A 14,604-nucleotide genomic window follows, 5' to 3' on the forward strand; every position below is an offset into this window, starting at 1 on the left:
TTTCCCATAGTTCATAGTCTCTCACGGTTCGTCTCCTCCTCTGATTTCCTTTCCTTCTCCTAATGTCTTCCATGCTATTCCTTATGTTCCACAAATAAGTGAAACCATATGATAATTGTCTTTCTCTGCTTGACTTATTTCACTTAGCATAATCCCCTCCAGTTCCATCCACGTCGATGCAAATGGTGGGTATTCATCCTTTCTGATGGCTGAGTAATATTCCATTGTATATATGCACCGCATCTTCTTTATCCATTCATCTGTTGAAGGGCATCTCAGCTCCTTCCACAGTTTAGTATCGTATCCAAGAAATCATTGCCAAATCTAATATCATGAAGCTTTGTCCTTCATATTCTTCTAGGAGTTTTATCCTTTCCAGTCTTGCATTTAGGTCCTTAATCCATCCTGAGTTAATTTTCATATATGGTGTTAGGTAATGGTCCAAGTTCATTCTTCTTTATATGGGTATCCAGTTTTCCTAGCACCTATTGTTGAAAAGACTGTCCTTTCCTCATTAAATGGGCTAGGCACCCTTGTCAAAAATCATTTGACCATTTGTGTGAGGGGTTATTTCTGGGCTCTCTATTCTGTTCCATTGTTATATATGTCTCTTTCTGATAATACCATACTTTTTTGATTGCTCTAGTTTTGTAGTAAGTTCTGAAAACAGTAAGTGTGAGACCTCCAACTTTGCTCTTTTTCAAGCTCCTTTTGGCTATTTGGGAGTTTCTTGGATTCCATATGAATTTTAGGATGGATTTTTCTATTTCTGCAAAAAAAAATCATTGGGACTTTGATAGGGATTGCATTGAATCTGTAAATCACTTTGGGTAGTATTGACATTTTAACAATATTAACTTTTCCAAACCATGAATATGGGATGTGTGTCAATTTATTTGTATATCTTTAATTTCCTTCAGCAATGTTTTGTAGTTTTCATTGTACAAGTCTTTCATCTTCTTGGTTAAGTTAATTCTTAGAGCTCTTTCCCATCTTGCAAGATGGTGGGTGAAAAAGCTGAGAAGCCGGATACTAAGAAGAAGAAACTGGAAGCCAAGAAGGCTGATGCTGGTGGCAAGACTAAGAAGGGTAACCCCAAGGCTAAAATGCCAAAGAAGGGGAAGCCCCACTGCAGCTGAAACCCTGTCCTAGTTAGAGGAATTGGCAGATATTTCCCATTGGCTATGTATTCCAGAAAGGCCATGTACAAGAGGAAGTATTTGGCAGCTAAATCCAGGGTTGAAAAGAGAAAGAAGAAGGTTTTTGCTACTCTCAAAAAACCAGTTGGTGGTGACAAGAATGGTGGTACCTGAGTGGTTGAGCTTCACAAAATGCCTAGGTATTATCCTACTGAAGATGTGCCTGGAAACCTGTTAAGCCATGGCAAAAAACCTTTGAGTCAGCATGTGAGAAAACTGTGAGCTAACATCACTCCTGGGACAATTTTGATCATCCTCACTGGGTGCCACAGAGGCAAGAGGGTAGTTTTCCTGAAGCAACTGAGCAGTGGCTTGCTACTTGTGACCAGACTGACGTCCCTCAATCAAGTTCCTCTGTGTAGAACACACCAGAAATTCGTCATTGCCACTTCTACCAAAATTGTTATCAGCAGTGTGAAAATCCCCATACATCTCACTGATGCTTACTTCAAGAAGAAGCGGCATAAGCCCAGACACGAGGAAGGTGAGATCTTTGACACCAAGAAAGAGAAATACAAGATTACAGAGCAGAGCAAGGTTGATCAGAAAGCTATGGACTTGCAAATTCTGCCAAAAATCAAAGCTGTTTCACAGCTTCAGGGCTACCTCTGCTCTATGTTTTCTCTCACAAATGGAGTTTACCCTCACAAATTGGTGTTCTAAATTTCTTACAAAGAACCTAATTAGGGGGAGGAGAAAGATGGCAGAAGAGTAAGAGACCTAAATTTCATCTGGTCTCAGGAAATCAGCTAGATAGGTATCAAATCATTCTGAACACCTGTAAACTCAACAGGAGATCAAAGAAAAGAATAGAAGCAACTCTGAACAGAAAAGTGACCACTTTCTGGAAGGTAGGACATGCAGAGAAGTGAACCTGAGGTGATATTCGGGAGGATAGATGGCAGGGGAGGGGGCCTCTGTCGGCCGCTTCTGGCAAGTGATAGAGCCACAGAGCACAAAATCAGAACTTTTAGAAGTCTGCTCCGCTGAGGGACGTCGCTCCAGTGGCTAAGCTGGGGGTGGAATCCTCACTGGGACAGTGTGGTCTCAGGACCATGGGGGTCACAAAAAGGCTAGGGGTGCCTGAGCACAGCAGAGTTCCCAGGTATTGAAGCAGGGAAGCCAGCTGCAGAGACGGAGCCAAGGAGTGGGCTCTCAGCTCAGGGTTGCCATAAACCATGATCTGTAGCACAGTCAGGCCACTCCTCTTCCAGCAGGGACCCAACAAGCGGCAGATCCGGGGAGACTCCCCTTCCTCCCCGGGAGGAGCAGTGCAGGAGCACTGCAGGAATCTGCTGGGTTTGGAGACTCCACACAGGGTCATGTGCCAGAGATAGAAATGCTTGGTCTCAGGCCGGGTGAGCACGGAGTGCGACCGGAGACCAGGGAGAGAGGAGTGATTGACTGCTTTTCTCTGGGGGCTGACTCAGGAGTGGGGCCCCAACTTCTCGGCTCCTCCGGGACCAGAGATTGGGAGGCCTCCATTTTCTTTCTCATCCTCCAAAGCTGTATGGAAAGCTTGCAGGGAACAAAAGCTCCCGAGAGCAAACCCAACCAGATTACTTAGCCCGGCCACTGGCAATGGGGGGCGGGGGCAATTCGGCCTCGGGCAAAGACATTTGAGAATCACTGCAACAGGCCCCTCCCCCAGAAGATCGGCAAGAACAGCCAGCCAAGACCAAGTTTACAGATCAATGAGAACGGCAGAACTCCAGCACTAGTATTCCCCTAGAATTTCATAGTATTCATGGCTTTTTTTCCCCATGATTCTTTAATCTTTCAAATTCTTTAAATTTTCTTTATTTTTTTCCTTTTCTATTTTTTTTTGAATTTTTCTTTTTCCCTTTTTCACCCAACATCTTATCAATCCCTTTTTTAAAAATCTTTTTTATTTTTCATTTTTAGTGTCATATTCTATCCCTTTGCTGTAGTTAACCTTATCTTTGGTATATATATAAGTTGTTCTCTCTTTAAAATTTTGGGATACAGTTTCTTCTAACAGACCAAAATATACCCTAAATCTCTAGTGTATGGCTTTGTTCTAGTCTCCTGCCTGATCACATTCTCTCCCCCCAATTTTTTTGTTCTTTTTTTAATTTCTCTTCTTCCTTTTCTCAACCAACTTCTTACCAATTCCTTTTATAAAATCTTTCATAATTTTCATCTTTACAGTCATATTCCATCCCTTCACTGTACTTACCTTATTTTTTACATATATAAGTTTTTCTTTCTTTAAATTTCGGGAGGCAGTTTCTTCTAACAGACGAAAATATGCCCAAAATCTAGTGTGCAGCACTGATCTATTCACCAGCCTGATCATATTTGATCATATTCTTTTTTTTTTCTTTCTCCACCCGCCCCCCCACCCGATTTCGGGTCTCTTCTGATTTCTTTAGTGTATATTTTTCTGGGGTCATTGTTACCCTGTTAGCATTTTGTTCTCTCATTCATCTATTCTTCTCTGGACAAGAAGACAAGACGGAAAAACTCACCTCAAAAAAAAAAAAAAAAAGAACAAGAGGCAGTACTGACTGCCAGCGACCTAATCAACAGGGACATTAATAAGATGTTGGAACTAGAGTTCAGAATGATGATTATAAAGATACTAGCTGGGCATGAAAAAAGCATGGAAGCTACTAGAGAATCCCTTTCTGGAGAAATAAAAGAACTAAAATCTAACCAAGTCGAAATCAAAAAGGCTACTAATGAGGTGCAATAAAAAATGGAGGCTCTAACTGCTAGGATAAATTAGGCAGAAGAGAGAATTAGTGATCTAAAAGACCAAATGATGGAGACTAAAGAAGCTGAGAAACAGAGAGATAAACAACTACTAGATCACAAGGGGAGAATTCGAGAGATAAGTGATACCATAAGATGAAATAATATTACAATAATTGGGATCCCAGAAGAAGAAGAGAGAGAGGGGCAGAAGGTATACTGGAGCAAATTATAGCAGAGAACCTCCCTAATTTGGGGAAGGAAACAGGCATCAAAATCCAGGTGGCACAGAGAACCCCCCTCAAAACCAATAAAAATAGGTCAACACCCCGACATCTAACAGTAAAACTTACGAGTTTCAGAGACAAAGAGAAAATCCTGAAAGCAGCTCAAGACAAGAGATCTGTAACCCACAATGGCAGAAACATTAGATTGGCAACAGACCTATCCACAGAGACCTGGCAGGCCAGAAAGGACTGGCATGATATATTCAGAGCACTAAATGAGAAAAATATGCAGCCAAGAATACTATATCCAGCTAGGCTGTTGTTGAAAATAGAAGGAGAGATAAAAAGCTTCCAGGACAAACAAAAACTAAAGGAATTTGCAAACATGAAACCAGCCCTACAAGAAATATTGAAAGGGTTCCTCTAAGCAAAGAGAGAGCCTAAAAGTAACATACCAGAAAGGAACACAGACAATATACAGTAACAGTCACCTTACAGGCAATACAATGGCACTAAATTTATATCTTTCAATAGTTACCCTGACTGTAAATGGGCTAAATGCCCCAATCAAAAGACACAGGGTATCAGATTGGATAAAAAAACAAGACCCATCGATATGCTGTCTGCAAGAGACTCATTTTAGACCCAAAGACACCTCCAGATTGAAAGTGAGGGGGTGGAAAACCACTTATTATGCTAATGGACACCAAAAGAAAGCTGGGGTGGCAATCCCTATATCAGACAAATTAGATTTTAAACCAAAAGACTATAATAAGAGATGAGGAAGGACACTATATCATACTTAAAGGGTCTATCCAACAAGAATTTCTAATAATTGTAAATATCTATGCCCCTGACATGGGAGCAGCCAATTATATAAGCCAATTAATAACAAAAGCAAAGGAACACATTGACAACAATACAATAATAGGGGGAGACTTTAACACCCCCCTCACTGAAATGGACAAATCATCTAAACAAAAGATCAACAAGGATATAAAGACTTTAAATGACAGACTGGACCAAATGGACTTCACAGATATATTCAGAACATTCCATCCCAAAGCAACAGAATACACATTCTTCTCTAGTGCCCATGGAACATTCTCCAGAATAGATCACATCCTAGGTCACAAATCAGGTCTCAACCGGTACCAAAGATTGGGATCACTCCCTGCATATTTTCAGCCCACAATGCTTTGAAACTAGAACTCAATCACAAGAGGAAGGTCGGAAAGAACTCAAATACATGGAGGCTAAAGAACATCCTACTAAAGAATGAGTGGGTCAATCAGGAAATTAAAGAAGAATTCAAAAATTCATGGAAACAAATGAAAATGAAAACACATAAACTGTTCAAAATCTTTGGGATGCAGCAAAGGCAGTCCTAAGAGGAAAGGATATAGCAATACAAGCCTTTCTCAAGAAACAAGAAAGGTCTCAAATACACAACCAACCCTACACCTAAAGGAGCTGGAGAAAGAACAGCAAGTAAAGTCTAAACCCAGCAGGAGAAGAGAAATAATAAAGATCAGAGCAGAAATCAATGAAATAGAAACCAAAAGAACAGTAGAACAGATCAACGAAACTAGGAGCTGGTTCTTTGAAAGAATTAACAAGATTGATAAACCCCTGCCCAGACTTATCAAAAAGAAAAGAGAAATGACCCAAATAAATAAAATCATGAATGAAAGAGGAGGGATCACAACCAACACCAAAGAAATATAAACAATTATAAGAACATATTATGAGCAACTCTATGCCAGCAAATTAGATAATCTGGAAGAAATGGATGCATTCCTAGAGATGTATAAACTACCAAAACTGAACCAGGAAGAAATAGAAAACCGGAACAGACCCATGACAAGTAAGGAAATCGAAGCAGTAATAAAAAATTTCCCAACAATTAAGAGCCTAGGGCCAGATGGCTTCCCAGGGGAATTCTACCAAACATTTAAAGAAGAATTAATACCTATTCTTCTGAAACTGTTCCAAAAAATAGAAATGGAAGAAAACCTTCCAAACTCATTTTATGAGGCCAGCACTACCTTGATCCCAAAACCCGACAAAGACCCCACCAAAAAGGAGAATTACAGACCAATATCCCTGATGAACATGGATGTAAAAATTCTCACCAAAATACTAGCCAATAGGATCCAACAGTACATTAAAAGGATTATTCACCACGACCAAGTGGGATTTATTCCTGGGCTGCAAGGTTGGTTTAACAACCGCAAATCAATCAATGTGATACAATACATTAATAAAAGAAAGAACAAGAACCATATGATCCTCTCAATAGATGCAGAAAAAGCATTTGACAAAGTACAACATTCTTTCTTGATTAAAACTCTTCAGAGTGTAGGGATAGAGGGTACATACCTCTATATCATAAAAGCCATCTATGAAAAAGATGAGAATGGGGAAAAACTGAGAGCTTTCCCCCTAAGGTCGGGAACACGGCAGGGATGTCCACTATCTCCACTGCTATTCAACACAGCAGGAGAAGTTCTAGCCTCAGCAATCAGACAACAAAAAGAAAAGGCATCCGAATTGGCAAAGAAGAAGTCAAACTCTCACTCTTTGTAGATGATATGATACTTCATGTGGAAAACCCAAAAGACTCCACCCCAAAACTGCTGGAACTCCTACAGGAATTCAGTAAAGTGTCAGGATATAAAATCAATGCACAGAAGTCAGTGGCATTTCTATACACCAACAACAAGACAGAAGAAAGAGAAATTAAGGAGTCAATCCCATTTACAATTGCACCCAATACCATAAGATACCTAGGAATACATCTAACCAAAGAGACAAAGAATCTGTACTCAGAAAACTATAGAATACTCATGAAAGAAATTGAGGAAGACACAAAGAAATGGAAAAACGTTCCATGCTCATGGACTGGAAGAACAAATATTGTGAAAATGTCAATGCTACCCAGAGCAATCTACACATTTAATGCAATCCCTATCAAAATACCATCAACTTTTTTCAAAGAAAGGGAACAAATAATCCTCAAATTTGTGTGGAACCAGAAAAGACCCCAAATAGCCAGAGGAATGTTGAAAAAGAAAAGCAAAGCTGGTGGCATCACAATTCCGGACTTCCAGCTCTATTACAAAGCTGTCATCATCAAGACAGTATGGTACTGGCACAAAAACAGACACATAGATCAATGGAACAGAATAGAGAGCCCAGAAATGGACCCTCAACTCTATGGTCAACTAATCTTTGACAAAGCAGGAAAGAACATCCAATGGAAAAAAGACAGTCTCTTCAACAAATGGTGGTGGTAAAATTGGACAGCCACAATCAGAAGAATGAAATTGGACCACTTCCTTACACCACACACAAAAAATAGACTCAAAACGGATGAAAAACCTAAATGTGAGACAGGAATCCATCAAAATCCTAAAGGAGAACACAGGCAGCAACCTCTTCGACCTCAGCCACAGCAACTTCTTCCTAGAAACATTGCCAAAGGCAAGGGAAGCAAGGGCAAAAATGAACTATTGGGACTTCATCAAGATAAAAAGCTTTTGCACAGCAAAGGAAACAGTCAACAAAACCAAGAGACAACCGACAGAATGGGAGAAGATATTTGCAAATGACATATCAGATAAAGGGCTAGTATCCAAAATCTATAAAGAACTTATCAAACTCAACACCTAGAGAACGAACAATACAATCAAGAAACGGGCAGAAGACATGAACAGACATTTCTGCAAAGAAGATATCCAAATGGCCAACAGACATATGAAAAAGTACTCAACATCACTCAGCATCAGGGAAATACGAATCAAAACCTCAATGAGATACCACCTCACACCCGTCAGAATGGCTAAAATTAACAAGTCAGGAAACAACAGATTTTGGTTAGGATGCAGAGAAAGGGGAACCCTCCTACACTGTTGGTCGGAATGCAAGCTGGTGCGGCCACTCTGGAAAACAGTATGGAGGTTCCTCAAAAAGTTGAAAATAGAGTTACCCTATGACCCAGCAATTGCGCTACTGGGTATTTACCCCAAACATACAAATGTAGTGATCTGAAGGGGCACCTGCACCCCAATGTTTATAGCAGCACTGTCCACAATAGCCAAACTATGGAAAGAGCCTAGATATCCATCAGCAGATGAATGGATAAAGAAGATGTTGTATATATATACAATGGAATATTATGCAGCCATCAGAAAAGAAATCTTCCCATTTGCAGTGATGTGGATGGAACTAAAGGGTATTATGCTAAGCGAAATAAGTCAATCAGAGAAAGACAATTATCATATGATCTCACTGATATGAGGAATTCTTAATCTCAGGAAACAAATTGAGGGTTGCTGGAGTGGTGGGGGGTGGGCGGGATGGGGTGGCTGGGTGATGGACATTGGGGAAGGTATGTGCTATGGTGAGCACTGTGAATTGTTTAAGACTGATGAATCACAGACCTGTACCTCTGAAACAAATAATACATTATATGTTTAAAAAAAAAAAAAGAAGATAGTAGGAATGGAAAAATGAAGGGGGGGAAATTGGAGTGGGAGACGAACCATGAGAGACTATGGACTCTGAGAAACAAACTGAGGGTTTTAGAGGGGAGCCGGGTGGGGGGGATGGGTTAGGCCAGTGATGGGTATTAAGGAGGGCACGTATTGAATGGGCACTGGGTGTTATATGCAAACAATGAATCATGGAACACTTCATCAAAAATTAATGATGTAATGTATGATGACTAACATAACATAAAAAAAAAGAACCTAATTAAATAACTGATCCATTTTTAAAAAAGTTAATTCTTAGGTATTTTATTCCTTTTGATGGAATTGATTTATAACTTACTTTTTGTTGTTCACGGTTAGTATATAGAAATGCAACTGATATTTACTGAATTTGTATCCTGCATTTAAAAAAAAAAGATTTATTTATTATTCATTCATTCATTCTTCCATTCATTCATTTGGAGAGCGGAGGGGAAGGGCCAAGGGAGAGAAAACCCAAGCAGACTCTCTGTGGGCATGGAGCCTGACACGGGGCTCGATCTCACGACCCTGAGATCATGACCTGAGCCAAAATGAAGTCAGATGCGAAACTGACTGAGCCACTCAGGCACCCCATATCCTGCTGCTTTACCAAAATCATTTATATCATTTATTCTGGTGTGTGTGTGTGTGTGTGTGTGTGTGTGTGTGTGTGTGTGTGTGTGTGTGTGTGATCTTTAAGGTTTTCTACATATAATCATATATAAAACTGATCATATAATCTGCAACAGAGATCATTTTATTTTTTCCTTTCCATTTGGATGTCTTTTATTTCTTTTTCTTACCTAATTGCTCTGGCTAGAACTTTTAATATTATTTTGAAAAGAAGTGAAAGCAGGAATCCTTGCCTTGTTCCTGATCTTGGGATATTTTCAGTCTTTCACCATCGAGTATAATGTTCATTGAGAACATTTTATATATGGCTTTTATCATTTTGAGGTAGTTTCCCTCTATTCCTACTTTGGTGAGTGTTTATTTCATGAAATTGTGTTGAATTTTGTCAAAAGCTTTTTCTCTATCAACTGAGATATTATGTGGGGGGTTTTCATTCTGTTGATTTGATTTATTAGATAGATGGAGTTGTATGTTGAGCCATCCTTGCATTCCAAGAATAAATTCCCCTGGTCAAGGTGCATAATCCTTTTCCTATGCTGCTCAACTTGGTTTGCTAGTACTTTGTTGAGTACTTGTTCATCAATGTTCATAAGAGATACTGGTTTGTAGTTTTCTTATAGTGTCCTTGTCTGGCTTTAGTGTTCAGGGTAATGCTGGCCTCATAGAATGAGTTAGGAATATTCTCTCCTCTTCATTTTTTTGGCGGAAAGTTTCAGTAGTATTGATATTAGTTCTTCAAAATTTGGTAGAATTATCAGGCCCAGGACTTTTCTTTGAGAGATTTTTTTTAAATCACTGATTTAATCTCCTAGATAGTTATAGTTCTATTAAGATTTTCTTTCTTTGTGCTTTAATCTGGTAGTTTTGTGTCCCTAGGAATTTGTCCATTTCAACTAGGTTATTCCATTTGTTGAATAATTTTTCATAGTACTCACTTATACTTTCAATTTCTGTATAATTGGTAGTAATATCCCCACTTTAATTTCTACCTTTAGTTATATGAGTCTTCTCTATTTTTTCTTAGTCCGTCTAGCTAGAGGTTTGTGAATTTTGTTGATCTTTTCAAAAAACTGACTTTTGGGGGCACCTGGGTGGCTCAGTCAATTAAGCATCTAACTCTTTGATTTCAGTTCAGGTCATGATCGTAGGGTGCTGGGATCCAGCCCCATGTCAGGCTCGCCATTCAGTGGGCAGTCTGCTTGGGGATTCTCCCTCTCCCTCTGCCCCTTCCCCCCACTCATGTGCACTCTCTCTCTCTCCCTAGAATAAATAAATCTTTTTTAAAAACCTGACTTTTGGTTTCATTGATTTTCTGTGTTGTTTTTTATTCTGTATTTTGCCTACTTCTGCTCTAGTTTTTATTATTTCCTTTCTTCTGTGGGTTTTGGAGTTTTGTTCTTCTTTTTCTAGTTCCTTATGTGGTATAGTTAGATTGTTGATTTGAAATGTTGTTTTTTAAAATTTTATTTGTTTACTTATTTTTAATTCCAGTATAATTAACATACACTGTTATATTAGTTTCAGGTGTACAATATAGTGATACAACAATTCTATACATTACTCAGTGCTCATCATAAGTGTACTTTTAATCCCCTTCACCTGTTTCACCCATCTTCCCACCCACTTCTCTCTGGTAACCACTAGTTTGTTTTCTATAGTTAAGAGTCTGTTTTTTGGTTTTTCTCTTTTTTTATTTCTTAAAATCCATATGAGTGAGATCATATGGTATTTCTCTCTCTCTGTTGTTTCACTTAACATTATATCCTCTAGATCCATCCATGTTGTTGCAAATGGCAAAATTTCATTCTTTTTTATGGTTGAGTAATATTCCATTGTATATATATACCACATTTTCTTTATCCATTCCTCTATTGATGGACACTTGGGTTGCTTCCATATTTAGCTATTGTAAATAATGCTGCAATAAACATTGGGGTGCATATAACTTTTAGATTAGTGTTTTCATATTCTTTGGGTAAATGTCCAATAGGGAATTACTGGATCATATAATAATTCTATTTTTAATGTTTTGAGGAGCCTCCATACTGTTTTCCACAGTGGCTGCACCAGTTTGCATTCCCACTAACAGTGCCTGAGGAAGAATCTTCTCCACATCCTCACCAACACTTGTTTCTTGTGATTTTTTTTTAATTTGAATGGGCTATACTGTCATGTTTCTTTGTATGCCTTATGATTTTTTTTATTGAACACTGGATATTTGAATCTAATAATGGGTAAGTCTGGAAATCAGATTCTACCCCTTCCCAGAGTTTACTGCTTTTTGTTTTTTTTATTTTTATTTGTCATTGTTGTAGGCTGTCTCTGTGCTGAGGGTCAGCCTGAGGTGTAAAATTAAGGTCCTTTCAGTCTCCTCTGAGCCTTTCCCTGGGCATGCATGGTCACTTTCTAGTTTTCCCCTTATTCGCAGTTGTTTTTAAGTGTCCTAATTGTTAATTGCTAATGAAAAAAGGTAAGAGGGGAAAAGGATGCTGCCCTTTAAATACTTTGGTAGTTTCAACAGGAGAGGAAGGGTCTTACAACAACGGGATGGAGGGAGGTGCAACAACACCTTATAGCCTCTTTGTCTGCACCTCTGTGATCAGAAGCAGCAATCAGCAATCAGGGCACAGATCCACAATATTTGAAGGACAAGGTCGTTTTAGCTCATCCTGGCTCCAGCAAACTGTGTGCAAGCTACTAGAGGAACACATACATGGCTCCCTGCCACATACCTAGAAGGGTGGGGAATGAGTAGCTGCTACTGTGTTTAGATCTGAAATTAACCAAAATTAATCACTATTTGCCATCTAAACCTTCCCCTATAAGTTGCAAGCCTTCAACAGACCCAGAGTTCCAAAATAGTTATATCAAAACAGAATGTGGTAGTGAAAGTGTTGTGTAGGTGGGAGACAGATTCCTGGTACTTCCCACTCTCCTATCTTCCCAGAATCTTCAAAAATATTATTTTTATAATTTTCAAAAGTATACTCTATCTGTAGTAAAGCCCCATTTTTTCCCCAACATTGTTTTATCTTCTTGGTTTTGTTTTGTTTTGGCTCAATCATGCCAGAAGTTTGTCTATTCTGTTAGTCTTTTAAAGCAGGTTTTGTTCTGTAGTTTTCTAGTGCTTATTTTCTAATTAATTAACTTTTGTTCTTAATTCTTTCTTTCTATATTCTTTGGAGTTCTCTGTTATTTTAGTAGCTTCTTGAGTTAAATATTTAACTCATTTGCTTTTAATCTTTTTTATGTTAAGAGAACCATTTTTTTTAAAGATTGTATTTATTTGAGAGAGAGAATGAGAGAGAGAGCATGCGCACAAGATGGGGGAGCGGGAGAGGGAGAAGCAGGCTTCCTGCTGAGCGGGGAGCCCGTTGCGGGACTTGATCCCAGGACTCCAGGATCATGACCTGAGCCGAAGGCAGTCACCCAACCAACTGAGCCACCCAGGCACCTTAGAGAACCATTTTATTAAAGATAGATCTTAACATATTCCATAATTAAACAATTTTGTGTCCATTGGGCATGTGTCCATTTTCTAATACACTCAGACCTTCAAAAACAAAATGGTCGAAGCCCTCTTTCATCTTTTTAGAAGACTTATACACTATTAACAAACTTTCCACTAGCAAAGAGGAAGCTTTCTTTTATACAGCTTAACTCTTGACGAATTGGAAAGAAGAGGTTCTCTGCATGAAGTAGTCTCTCTCAAGAAAACCCAAGGAGAAGATGACAGACACTATATTGCAGAGAGTACTCATGTTTTCCAGAAAGAATTTTTTTTTTTTTCTGTTTTCACCACTACCGTCACAGTTTCTAATTTGTGGGCTCTATGCAGAGGAGGGGTGGCTTTCATTGACTCATTAATTTGTGTACTTTCTTTCAGTCTTGAGCAGACAGTAATGCTTTATCATTATAAGTCCAGTGGTGTTGAGTTTCACAACTCTTCTCACTATCATGCTTTTTCCCCCTTTTAGAATGTCCCAAATTAAACTTTTTATTTTGAGATAATTTCAGATTCACATACAATTGTGAAAAATAATACAGAAAGCTATCTTGTAACCATTTTTCCCAATGGTACTATCAAGATACAGATCATTTCATCACTACAAGGATTCTGGTTACACTTTTAACCCATGTTACCCTTTTATTTTTATTTATTTTTTTAAGATTTTATTTATTTGACAGAGAGAGAAAACAAGTAGGCACAGCAGTAGGCAGAGGCAGAGGGTGAAGCAGACTCCCTGCTGAGCAGGGAGCCTGACACAGGACTCCATCCCAGGACCCTGGGATTATGACCTGAGCCAAAGGCAGATGCTTAACTGACTGAGCCACCCAGGCAATCCCATGTTACCCTTTAAAAGCCACGTCCACTATCCTCCTTCTTAACACCAGGCAACTACTAATTTGTTCTCCATTTCTATGCTTTGTCATTTCAAAAATGTTATATAAATGTACTTTTACAGTATGTACCTTTTAAGATTGGCCTTTTCATTCAGCATAATTCTCTGGAGATCCAATGAGATTGGTTTGTGTCCCAGTAATTTGTTCATTTTTATTGATGAGTAGCATTTCATAGTATGGCTGTATGTTTGTTTAACCCATGGAGGGACATCTGGGTTGTTTCCTGTTTTTGACTATAAAGCTCCTATAAACTATATACTGGTTTTTGTGTGAATATAAGTCTTCATTTTCTGGGATAAAGGCTCAGGAGTGCAATTGCTGGATTCTATATGGTTGTTTGCATGTTTTGTTTTTAAAGAAATTGCATACTGCTTTCTAGACTGACACTTAACATTCCCACCAGAAATTCTGACATTTGACATATCTAGCAGGAATGTATCAGTGATCCAGGTTCTTTGCAACCTTGTTGGAACTTGGTATTTTTGCTATTTTTAATTTTAACCATTCTGATATGTGTGTAGTGATACCTCATTGTAGTTTTGATTTGCATTTCCCTAATGGCTAATGATGTTGAACACTTTTTCATATGTTTGTATGCCATCTGTATATTCTCTTTGGTAAACTGTCTCTTCAAGTCTTTTGCCTATTTTCTAACTGGATTGTCTGGAGTATTTTTTACTGTTGAATCTTGAGTTCTTTATATATTTTAGATACTATTGCTTTGTCGGATTGTGATTTGCAAATATTTTCTCTCACTGTGTAGCCTGTCTTTTCACCCTCTCAACAGGGTTTTTCACAAAGCAAGAGTTTTTAATTTTTATGAAGTCAAATCGTCAGTTTTTTTTCTTTTATGGCTCATCCTTTTGGTGTTAAGAACTCTTTGCCTAAACTTAGATTCTGAAGTTT

At 38.6% G+C, this 14,604-nt stretch overlaps 1 protein-coding gene and 1 pseudogene across 8 annotated transcripts in view; one reads left to right on the top strand and one right to left on the bottom strand.

Moving 5' to 3' along the window:
• The window catches only part of CFAP70 (cilia and flagella associated protein 70), a 104,011-nt gene that overhangs the window by 77,668 nt on the left and 11,739 nt on the right, over positions 1 to 14,604 (bottom strand). The window lies entirely within an intron of this gene.
• On the top strand, positions 1,002 to 1,862 carry LOC113923924 (annotated as a pseudogene).

The sequence above is a fragment of the Zalophus californianus genome, chromosome 15, assembly GCF_009762305.2.
Source record: "Zalophus californianus isolate mZalCal1 chromosome 15, mZalCal1.pri.v2, whole genome shotgun sequence".
Taxonomy (NCBI): Eukaryota; Metazoa; Chordata; class Mammalia; order Carnivora; family Otariidae; genus Zalophus; species Zalophus californianus.